A 12,286-nucleotide genomic window follows, 5' to 3' on the forward strand; every position below is an offset into this window, starting at 1 on the left:
AACAGCGGCGTCAGAAGATACAGTGCACTTTCAGCACAAATGTAGATGACACAGGGGTTGATCAGAAAATCAGATCCAATTTGGAAGTTACATCAAATTTACCTTTGCTCCAGCATTAACTCTAGTCTAAAGAGATGACTGGAAAATGATGAGCTTGCATTTAAGTAGTACCTCTTTGAAACTTACAAAGTTTGTACAGTGTTCGACAAGGTGGGTGCAGGCAAGAAGTTTCTCCAGGTTGAGGCATCTAGAACCAGGTTATGGTCTCAGAAAAAAGGGTTGGTGATTTAGGATCAAGATGAGGAGAAATTTCTTTAATAATAGAGCTGTGAAATTACCCTGGTGTGCTGAGGAGGTTTAGTCATTGAGTTCATTCAAAACCACTATTGATATTTTCCCGATCTTAAGGGAATCAAGGGATTTGCGGATAGTGCAGAAAAATGATACTGAGGAGATCAGCCATGGCCTTGTTGAATGGTTTGAAGTGCTAAATGACCTACTCCTGGCCCTAATTCTTAGCTTCTTATTGTAACTGCCATGATGTTTCACAACCAATGAATGACTTGCTCTATTGGTCTAGCCACTATTGTTGCGTAGGCAAATAAAAATCAAATGTTTTGTGACTGGCATGCATCACTGAAATAAAAGCCACAGATTAACCTCTTGATTTCCAAAAATAATTTCTAAAATTCCTTCTGTACAGAAAAAGATTAACCTGCAGAATGTCTTAATCTGACTCTCGATTTTAGCTGTCTATGCACAGAAGCTGGTCTGTATGACTCAGAACTATCATTAGTCGAAGTACAGTCAGATACTGAGCTTTTGTGTACAGTCCATCACAACTCTGAAACTGTACAAATCTAATCAGCCTCCAGAGGTCATAATTTTACTGGGTTTCATTGATTTCACTGAAGAGAAGTTTACTAATAGCAGCATATCATCCTGTTTCTCAATGCTTATTTAGTTTTTCTTAAGGTGTTCCAGGGAGTACAAGGTTTGGGTTCTCCTGAAAAATATGTTAAGATACATATCTATCGGTGGATTGCAAAAAAATTTGGCTAACTTAATATGAATTCCTGGGACAAAGTAGAGGAAATTTTACTTTGCACCTAAACCTTGTGCTCTGTGATTTTGGACCACTTCAATGGGTATTGTCGAACAAGCTTAGGTTCAGAACATTTTTGAAACAGTAGGGGGAGCTTTACAACAATGCTTGAAATGAACCATGTACTTGAGTGAATATCAAAAGTGGGAATGTACAAAATTTGCTAATATGGATAGTCTTCTATTCACAAAATGAAACTAAATAAAATTATTTAATTTAAATTCACTATAATTGACAGAAATCAGACTTGAAAAAATGCTTAAGAATAAAATTAACAATCGATGGATGTTAAGACAATTAAATGTTTCAAAACTGAGCTTGATAGAAGATCGTTAGGTAAGGGTTTTGCAACTAAGGTGGAATTAAAAAAACAGATCATCTGTGATCTAATTTACTCGTAGAACAGAATCACATGGTTGAATGGTGTGAAGTTTTTCTTTTTCTCGTTTTAATATCTAGTTCTTCAAATGATCGTCTAATTAACTAACTCATTGAGAATGATCGCCAGTTAATTCTAAAGTTAATTCTATTTTGTAATGGTTTTATTATGGAGTAAAAATCACTTACTAAAATCAGCATAAGCAGTGAATACCAGAGGAGAGTATAATTCAGTCCAGTGGAGTTTATCAAGAATTTTGATTGATTGTGGAACTAAATAATAATTTTGCTTACTCAGGTTTTAGAATCACATTATTATTACAAAGTGATTTTCTGTTATCTTTGTTGTTGGAAGGGAAGGGTAACAGTTAAATTCTGTAGATTAATTCAGTAAAGAACCTGAAATTGCTCAGAAAAACATGCATGAAAATAATTAAGTGTAATTTATTTTGGTTCTATGATATAGCCTATCTCTAGATAGATGATTGGCGTCACTGCAATGACTTAAAAAGTTGACTTTTGCAAAATATCTTTGAGTACACTCCACAGTGACTCAATAATGTCTTTGGTCATTCAAACTATGGAGCCTGAGTACCAGTCAATTAGATGATGGCTGATCTACATCTCAACTCCATTATTTTACTCTTGACCTATATTCTTTAAAATCCTTACTGTGTAAATATGAGTTGATTCTGGTCATGAATGTTTGATTGACCCAGCACCAAAGCATTTTGCAACAGAAAATTTCAGATTTCCTCCACCCTTTACGTGAAAAAGTGCTTCCTAATTTTCACTTGTAAATAGCCCAGGTCTGCAAAGGCACGAGTACAATAGTTGCATGACATAGAAGCCAACTGGTAGCGATATAATCAAAGCCAAGCAAGGTCAGCATAGTAGGAAGTGGAATGGAAAAGATGAGAAATATTTCAAAGGTAGCTCATTCTCTTGAGTGCTTATACTTAGTCTGAGTCTTCAAACTGAAAAGTCATACTTTGGTTGTCATTTTTACATGTTTATATTCTGAAATGTCAATGGCTAAAAATTCTTCTGCCATTAAACATGTGGCAAAATTAGAGCTGCATGAGTAGCCTGTGTCTGTTTATTCTGGTGCCAATAGTGCTACTTTCAATTGTACTCCTCATACAACAGCATGTCATGCATTATTTTCCTGGAGGTAGTGCAATAGACATTTGTCAGGATACCAGTTTTATGCAATTGTGAAACTGGTTCAATGTTAATTGGAGATCTGGCTCCTAAAGGAGACCACTGCTGGAAGTCTTTCTGAGAGCTTGGAACTCAAATGGCTGCTATGGATGTTCAACTTGGCAGAGTGATCTCCACTTCCATAGATCCTAATCGGACTATCATTATTAATGAGCTCAAGAGGTAAAAGGCATTGCTGGGTACATGTATATGCAAACCCATAACATGGCACAATAATAATAATTTTCCCAGGCCACGTCTGTTCTCAAACTTTTAAAACTGGCCCATCTTGAATTGACTACTTTGATCTCAGAATGGTCCATATCATTTCCTACAACTATCTAAACCCTAAGACACTAAGGTTGCTGTTCCTAAATTCTCCAGAACTATTCTGCTATTCTCCAACTATTCTGCTATTCTTAACTATTCTCCATCCCATTCTCCAGAGCTAAGGCCAGGAATACCTCCTTCTTTGTTGGGCTGGAAAACATACGTGGTCAAAAAAGTTCTCCCTACCATAGTTCAAAAATTCTTCTTCCTACCATCGCCACCACCTCCGCGCTTCTCTTGTTAGTATCTGGATAGTTCGTACCGTTTTCACTGCTCTGTAGCACGTCTCTGTAGTTTCCCTGCAATTTTGCTCCTTAATATCATTCCCACTAGTTGGCAGCCTGCAGAATACTCCTCAGTAGCGTAATGGCAATGTTATTGTTTCTTTCACATTATGCGACTAAACCAGCTGATGAAAAGTAATGGTTAAGGCGATCCTTCTATACTGTAGATCTCGCAGTTTTAAGAAACTACAGCACTTGGATTGTATATGCATCTCTCCTGCCTTATCTGCCAGGTTATACACCTTGTGTCCTGCATAAATGCAGCTTTCATTAATTTGAATACAGTACTCAGGAATTTCCTCACCGTAGCTCTGACATTATAACTTCGCCGGAAGAACGATGGCAACCTTGTTTAGACACGTACACAATGTTTCCGCTGCACTTCTGACGAAGTTATAGTAGCGGAGTACAGATTGGCAGCGAGGAAGTGAACCTGAAATTATTACATTTCATAAAATTAATTATATGTGGACATTCTTCCAGAAACTACATTCTGACATAGAGAAAGAAGTAAAAAGAAATGGTCGAGCGTCCCACTATTATCGACCAGCACCCTTCTGATTTATCGCACATATAAAAATCAGCCTATGCTCAAAACAAAGTTCACTCTTAGTTTCAGTCTCCTTGGGTCTGTGTGTGCCTATTCTACTTCCTACTTTATATGCATATTGTGCGCACTTTTTTTACCCACAACATCTACAGCACTAAATTTAATTTGCTAGTCATACGACGAATATAAATTCCTTGGTAAATAATTAACGGCATTCCCCAAGTTGCCCTGTGTTTTTGTTTGCGTGTGAACTGCGAGTTATAAGGTCACAGCTGATTTCTACATCTTGGACATTGCAACACTTGTGTATAGATTACTGCTCCTCAAAATCCACAGGAGTCAAACACGTTTTTAAAAAGTGGAAGTAAAAATAAGTCATTAAATAACTCAGAATCAAATGGAATTACATCTCTATTTATTGATCCAAGATCAAATATTCTTTTCAGTTAGACTTTATTCAACTAACCCTCTCACATTTTAAGATCTGTGTATCAGAAACCACCCATTCTCTCCTCTACTTATAATAGAAAAAGTGTATTTAATTGCTTTCCATAAGGATTTTTGTTGAGGTTGTGCTTAATTAGAGGTTCAGACAATAATTCAACTGGCTAATTGGAGATATGGCAAATTATGGTGAAGATTGTGAAGGCACTGTAGACCAAATAGAGGCTAAATGGAGGAGCAGCTATGTGGCAGAAACAATTCCATGTGTAAAACTGTGAAATCACATTTTTGACAACTGGGAATACATCTTCAATGCCAGGATTTTAATTGGAGCGGAGGTGAAAACACATGGATCTTACAAGTAGAACAAGTATATAAAACCATTTTATTAAAAAAAAATCATAAATATAATTCAGTCTACCAATCTAGCAGTACAGGGGTAGTTAAGGAAAACAATTGATGTCATCAGCATTGATTTAACATTACAGTATATTAATGAGAAAATTGGTTAGGTAAGTCAAAACAAATGAAATTAAAGTGAAAACTAAAATGCATTGAGGAAGAGGAATCATTTACTACAAAGGCTGAAGGAAGAAAGGAAATAGCAGTGAAGTTTTGTAAAAGGAGGAGGGTTGAAAAGTATTTTGATGCAATAAAAATTATTAGAGGAGAACCTGAAGAGCTTGATGTGGGATTTAGTGATGAGATACACCACGTTGGATAGTTTGGTTGAAAATGGCTGGAACTTACAATGTTGGGGCATTTGGTGAGAAAGAAGGCACTGCCCATCAGCTAGATTTCTCTCATGCACCAGATACTAACTGAAGGAATTAAATCAATATAAATAATCTGTTGAAGATCACTTATCCTCAAAGATGTGCTCTTGCATTTATTTTGCTTGTTTGTGATAGAATACAGCTCCAGAAGCTATCTATTTGTCACAAGCAATAAGTATCAGGGAATATGTGGACTTGATTATTTGGATATGATTTCCCCCGACTTCTGTGTATCAACTATGGAGTCTTCCATCAAACCCTTTCCGCTGTACATAGCCTACAGCATTTCTGAATGTGTGGTGGGGAGGGGTCTGCTTCAGTTTTTCAGTTTTGCCAATGATGTCTATAAGAATAAAACTCTAGAACTGACCTTTGTTTGTAGAAAAACAAAACATTTAACTGAAGCAAAAATAAGTGATTTATAATTCAATGAAATATGGCAAGTCTGAACTAGGTTTCAGCTGTGTGTGATTGCTTTGCTTCTTTTTTCCTCCCGAACAATATTATCAGCAATACTTTGAGTTCGGCAGCACATCTTATGTGTTAATCTTGGAGGAGTGCGAAGTAACTTTACCAGAATGCCTGGACACCAAATGTTAATTGTGAAAAGATATTAGACAAATCAGAATCAGTTTATTATCACTGACATATGTCATGAAATTTGTTGTTTTGCAGCAGCAGTACAGTGCAAAGACATAAAGGTTACTATAAATTACAAAATAAATAAACAGTGCAAAAAAAGGAATAATGAAGTAATGTTTATGAATTCATAGACTGTTCATAAATCTGATGGTGGGGGGAAGAAGCTGTTCCTAAATCATTGAGTGTGGGTCTTTAGGCTTCTGTACCTCCTCTCTGATGGTAGCAATGAGAAGAGGGCATGTCCCGAATGGTGAGGGTCCTTAGTGATGGATGCTGCCTTCTTGATGCATCACCTCTTGAAGTTGTCCTTGATGGTGGGGAGAGCTGTGCCCATGATGGAGCTGGCTGAATCCACAACCCTCTGCAGCCTCTTGCAATCCTGTGCATTGGAGCCTCCATACCAGGCTGCGATGCAACCAGTCAGAATGATCTCCACTGTACATCTGTAGAAATTTGGAAGAGTCATTGGTGACATACCAAATCTCCTCAAACTCTGAATGAAGTAGAGTCTCTGGCATGCCTTCTTCATGATTGCATCAATGTGTTGGGCCCAGGATAGATCCTCCGAGATGTTGATGCCCAGGAACTTAAAGCTGCTCACCCTTTCCACTGCTGACCCTTCAGTGAGGACTGGTGTGTGTTCTCCTGACTTGCCCTTCCTGAAGTCCACAGTCAATTCCTTGGTCTTGCTGACATTGAGTGCGAGGTTGTTGTTGCGACACCACTCAACCAGCCGATCCATCTCACTCCTGTTCACCTCCTTGTCGCCATCTGAGATTCTACCCACAACAGTGGTGTTATCAGCAAATTTATAGATGGCGTTTGAGCTGTGCTTAGTCACGCAGTCATAAGTGTAGAGAGAGTACAGCAGTGGGCTAAGCACACATCCTTGAGGTGCGCCTATGTTGATTGTCAGAGAGGAGGAGATATTATTACCGATCCACACTGACTGTGGTCGCTTGATAAGGAAGTTGAGGATCCAGTTGCAGAGGGAGGTACAGAGGCCCATGTTTTGAAGCTTGTTGATTAATACTGAGGGATGATTGTGTTGAATGCCGAGCTGTAATCAATACACAGCAGCCTGACATATGATTTGCTGTTGTCTAGGTGCTCCAAAGCAGAGTGGAGAGCCAGTGAGATTGCATCCGCTGTAGACCTGTTGTGGCAGTAGGCAAATTGCAGTGGGTCCAGGTCCTTGCTCAGGCAGGAGTTAATTCTAGCCATAACCATCCTCTTAAAGCACTTCATCACAGTAGCTATGAGTGCTACTGGGCAATAGTCGTTGAGGCAGCTCACTCTGCTCTTCTTGGGCACCAGTATGATTGCTGCAGAAACAAAGGACTGCAGATGCTGGAAGCTAGTTGAAAAAACAAGATGCTGGAGGAACTCAGCCTCCTCTACATGGGCAAGACCAAACGCAGACTAGGTGACTGTTTCATAGAACACCTAAGCTCCATCGTAACCGCGATCTGCATTGCCCCGTTGCCAGTCACTTCAACTGCCCCCCCCCCCCCCACACTCCATCACTGATATGTCAGTCCTTGGCCTCCTCCACTGCCGGGAGAAATCCAAAACACAAACTGGAGGAACAACACCTCATTTTCCATCTTGGGACCTTACAAGCCTAATGGGATAAACATCGAATTCTCCCACTTTAAGTAAACCAAACCCACCCCTCCCCCCCACCCTGTCTCTTCTTTTCTTCCCTTCCTAGCCTCTCTCTCTTTCACCATTTTTTTTCTCTTTCCTTTTACTCTCCCCCCCCGCCGCCTGCCTCCATACCTTTGACCCATCCCCTGGTGGATCTGCTTTCCCCCTCCTCCCACGCATCTGCCTATCATTATCTCTTACCTGCATCTACCTATCACCACCTTGTGCCCATCCCGCCTCCCCTCTTTTGTCCACCTATCACTGCTCTGTTTCTCCCCCCTATATATTGGGCTTCCCCTTTTCCTATCTTTAGTCCTAAGAAGGGTCCTGACCCAAAATGTTGACCGCACCTGCTTTCCTTCCATGGATGTTGCCTGACCTGCTGAGTTCCTCCAGCATCTTATTGTTTTTTCATCAGTATGATTGCTGCCTTTTTGAAGCAGGTGGGAACCTCAGACTATAACAGTGAGAGGTTGAAGATGTCCTTGAAAACTCCGGCCAGTTGGTCAGACACAGTTTTCAGTACCTGGCCAGCTACCGTGTTGGAGCCTGACACCTTGTGAGGGTTCTCAGCCTCTTGAAGGGTGTTCTGACATTGGCCTCTGAGACAGAGATCACAGGGTTACTGGATGCTGTAGGGATTTGCACAGGTGTAATGTTATTCTCCCTTTCAAAGCATGCATAAAAAAGGCGTTGAGCTCATCGGGGGGTGAAGCATCACTGCCATTTATGCTGTTAGGTTTCGCCTTAATGGCATGCAAACCCTGCCACAGCTGTTGTGCATCCAATTATGTCTCTAACTTCACACGGAATTGCCTTTTCGCTCTCACGATGGCCTTCCATTGGTCGTACCCGGACTTCTTGTAGGATTCTGGATCACCAGTCTTGAACGCCATAGATCTAGCCCTCAGCAGACTGCGAATCTCCTTGTTTATCCAGGGCTTCTGGTTTGGGGAAACACGGTATGTTCTCAAAGGCACACACTCATCCATGCAGGTCTTGATGAACCAGGTTGTTTTCCCTCGACTTTAGAAGGCAAATGGGTGATTGGATTGAAATTTTCAAGACGTAGGGAGAATGATGCTGGATAGGACATATTTCTTTTCCTTAGGTAGGTAAGAAGAGGGGCACTGTCTAAAAATTAGAGCTAGGCCTTTTTGGGGCAAAGTTAGGAAACACACAGTATCAGATCAGAACCTTCTTCCACTAACAATGTTGATTTGTTGATTATAAATCTAATTTGATAGATTTTTGTGAACCTAGGTACAATGGGATATTGGGCAAGGTCAGGTACATGGAGTTAGGTCACATATCAACAACAACCCAGATGACAGCAGAACAGATCAGAGGGGATAAATCTCCCACTCTCATTCCTATGTTTATTCTGAAACTGGAGAGAAAGAAGTAAAACAAATGATGATTTTGAAAAAGAGTTTTCAAGATATTATGGAAAATTTATGCTGAATAAAAATGACTTCTTCTGGCTTAAACCCATTTTCAATGCTTTCTCTGCCCCAATATGCAGGCATTTGTCTGGGACCACATATGCAGTAAAAGTTAGAAATAGAGAAAGAAACGTTATGTTGGTACTTACTTGCTTTAGCATTCTCTACTGCTGCTCCCGAATACCTGGTATTGTTTAGCTTGAAAATTTGAAGTAAATGACTAGGTTGAGGCCCATCTAAGAGAAAGACATTACCACATGTAACAATATAATTTTGTGTCACACAATGATGCTGGAGGAACCCAGCAGGCTAGGCAGCATCCGTGGAGAAAAGCAGGCAGTCAATGTTTCAAGTCAGGACCCTTCTTCAGGACTTGGCTTTTCTCTGTGGATGCTGCCTGGCCTACTGAGTTCCTCCAGCATCATCATGTTTTTCATCTAGATTCCAGCATCTGTAGTCCTTTTTTTCTCTAATTTTGTGTCACACCCACTATGGCATCACAACTCATGACCAATTTTCTAAATCTCTTGCATTAATCTTCCATCTATAGATTGTCTTGTTCCCTCAGCTACTGGGGACAGTTTGTTCTATCTGTTCCTTCCCCTCTTTAATAACTTTAAATGATAGTACTATGTTAATTATCAGAAAGATGAATTCTAACAGAGGGCACAAAATCAGGATAAGACTAAGCCACACATCTTCTGGTTGTGAATTCGCATATCCTGTTTGACTTGTACTCTTGATCTATAGTACATCCTGAACTAGCAGCCTTATTAGCTGTTAGCTATAAGATACATCACATGACATGTTATCCTGTGCAGACCTTATCAACATTATTTTTAGGTCCTAAACAATAGGAAGGAAAACTACAGGAAGGGAACAGAGGATTCCCTTTCCATGGCAAATTGCATGGCACATTCTGTAATATTTTCTGTTCAAATAAACTCAGGCTAGATACGGATTGTAGCTGAAAAACTATTGTTAAAAAATATTGTTGAACCTGGGGCAACTATGGAAATGCTATTTCCATTGCTTTAAATATGAAAATACAAATTAGGAATAGTAGGCCACACGGTTCCTGGAACCTACTTTGCAGTTTAATAAGATCACACTGATCCGTTTGTAACCTTGGCTCTGTATTCCCGTATATCATTGGTAGTCTTGGCCTTGCTTACCAAGATTCTGTCTATACCTGCCATGAAAATATTTAAAGATTCTGCTTCCAAAGGCTGTTACAGAAGAGACTTCCAAAAGTCTGTGATCTTCTGAGCAAATATTTTGCCTCATCTCTGTATTGTGGGCAACCTCTTATTTTTAACCTGTGGCCTTTTGTTCTCTATTCTTCCACAAGTGGAAACATTGTCTTCACATCCATCCTCTGAGGACCCCTCAGGATCTTATTTATTTTAATCAAGAACCCCTTCACTTTTGTCTTAAGACGACCTGCCCATTCCAGAGATAACAGTCCAGTAAACATGCTCTGAAGTGCTTCCAATACACCAACATATTTGTTTATATAATGAGCCCAAATCTATACTCCAGATGCGGTCTCATCCATATCTTATACAACTGAAGCATAACCTCCCTACTTTTGCATTAAATTCCCCCAGCTTTCCTAACTATTTGCATTGCTTCCATTTTTGCCTTTTTGTGAATTGTGCAGTAAGACACCCAGATCCTTTCGCATCTTAGAACTTGCAAACTATCACCGCTTATATATTGCTGCTTTATTATTCTTACTGCCAAGATGGACAATTTCAAATTTTCCCACATTGTTCTCCATTTGCTAACATTTTCCTACTCACTTAATTTATTGTTACATACCAGCAACAATAGAAACACAACGAGCCATGTTTAAATGTTAGACTCTATTTATTAATAACTACTTGTAATAATAAGAAAAACGTTATATATCAGACATTGACCAAAGTAAACCGAAGTGTGTGTGTGGCAAGTTCCCAAACCCCAAGTCTAGGAACAGTTCTCAAAGTTCAGTTCTGTCAGTCATGAAGCAAAATGATGAGCAAAAGCTTCTGAAAACCCACGTTAGAATGTAGAGAGAAGGAGTTTACAAATTCCACAAGTTCCACGATGGAACCAATACGACACCATAATCGCCGAAGATCTCCGTTACTTTGTTCCGAAATATCTGCCCCACCAAGGGCACTTGATACGTGGCTGTCCAGATACACCTGATTCCCGGTACAGGTAAATGACAAAGTGGACTCCACAGATTGCTCCAAAAGTATGAGTTCTGCAACCACTCTGAGCATTGACCATCACGGAGTTCAACTTGTGATCAACTACTAATTGAATATTGAGGGATTGGATGTCCTTCTTGTCCATTAATTAATGGGTGCCCTTAGAGTCTCATAAATGCAGTCATTGAGGCCCTGTATATTCAGGAAACCAGGCATGTTACCAAATGAGCGTGCATGCTCTGCCATCTACTAGTGACTTAAAAAAAATCCTACAAGAGTGTGTTTGAAATCTCTTTAATGCAGCAGTAGACACAAAACTGTGAAGTATGGCAGAGGTCTGTAGTTCCTGTCAGAAAGAATCCAGAGGTGAGAAAGTTAAGTTACTGTGACTTTCACTCGACAGTAAGAACAGTTCATGCCCTTTAATCCGCATATCTAATGCAGGAGGTCACATATCTGCATGATGGCTGCTTTGATGAATCTATGCATCTACACTTCTCTTCAGAATGAACCAGATATGAATGTGTTTGCCTGAAATCTCTTTTTGCACATGATCTTTGGACAAGGCATTTGGAACTCTTTTGCCAAATCCCCTTCAATGCCTACCTTCGATGTCCATGTTCTCAATGTTGTGAGTGCAGTCATTCAAGCTCTTGTACATCATTGTTGTGAAGTTTTACAGATATCTTACAGTAGCAGAAGTGATTAGATAGAGTATTGAGGTCAATATGTGTGCTCTCGGAGTTTCAAGCAGCAGACCGGAGAAACTGTAAGTATCCCTTTAACTTACGATGGGCAGAGCAAACACTTTAAAGAAAACATTAAAGCTAAAAAATGATCAATGATTCTTGCTAAAAATGGCACTGCAGAATAGTGTTTGAACATTTCCTGCTTAGGATTTAAAGTATTATATGACAGAATATAAATTCATGAGATCCAGCTACAAATAGCATTGTTATCAGCATGTTTGGGTCCAATATATGCCAAGGCATTAAATCTGCCAGAAAATGTTGCAGCCACCATTTTAACACATTTATCCATCCAGGATTCAATATCTAGGCTTTTTAACTCATTTCTGGCTTTGTTTGCGATTTCTTTTGTTGAGCTTGATACTTTGCTTAACTGATTGTAGACAACGTGAAAAAAGTAGCATTGGTGACACTGGAAAAACTACTGATACAACATGGCCTTGAATGCCAGTATTGGCAGGGTACAATGGTATTGGTTAGGACTGGAATGAATAGTTAGAGCATAAAATTTGGAAACCATTATAGACAG

The sequence above is a fragment of the Pristis pectinata genome, chromosome 4 (assembly GCF_009764475.1).
Source record: "Pristis pectinata isolate sPriPec2 chromosome 4, sPriPec2.1.pri, whole genome shotgun sequence".
NCBI lineage: Eukaryota > Metazoa > Chordata > Chondrichthyes > Rhinopristiformes > Pristidae > Pristis > Pristis pectinata.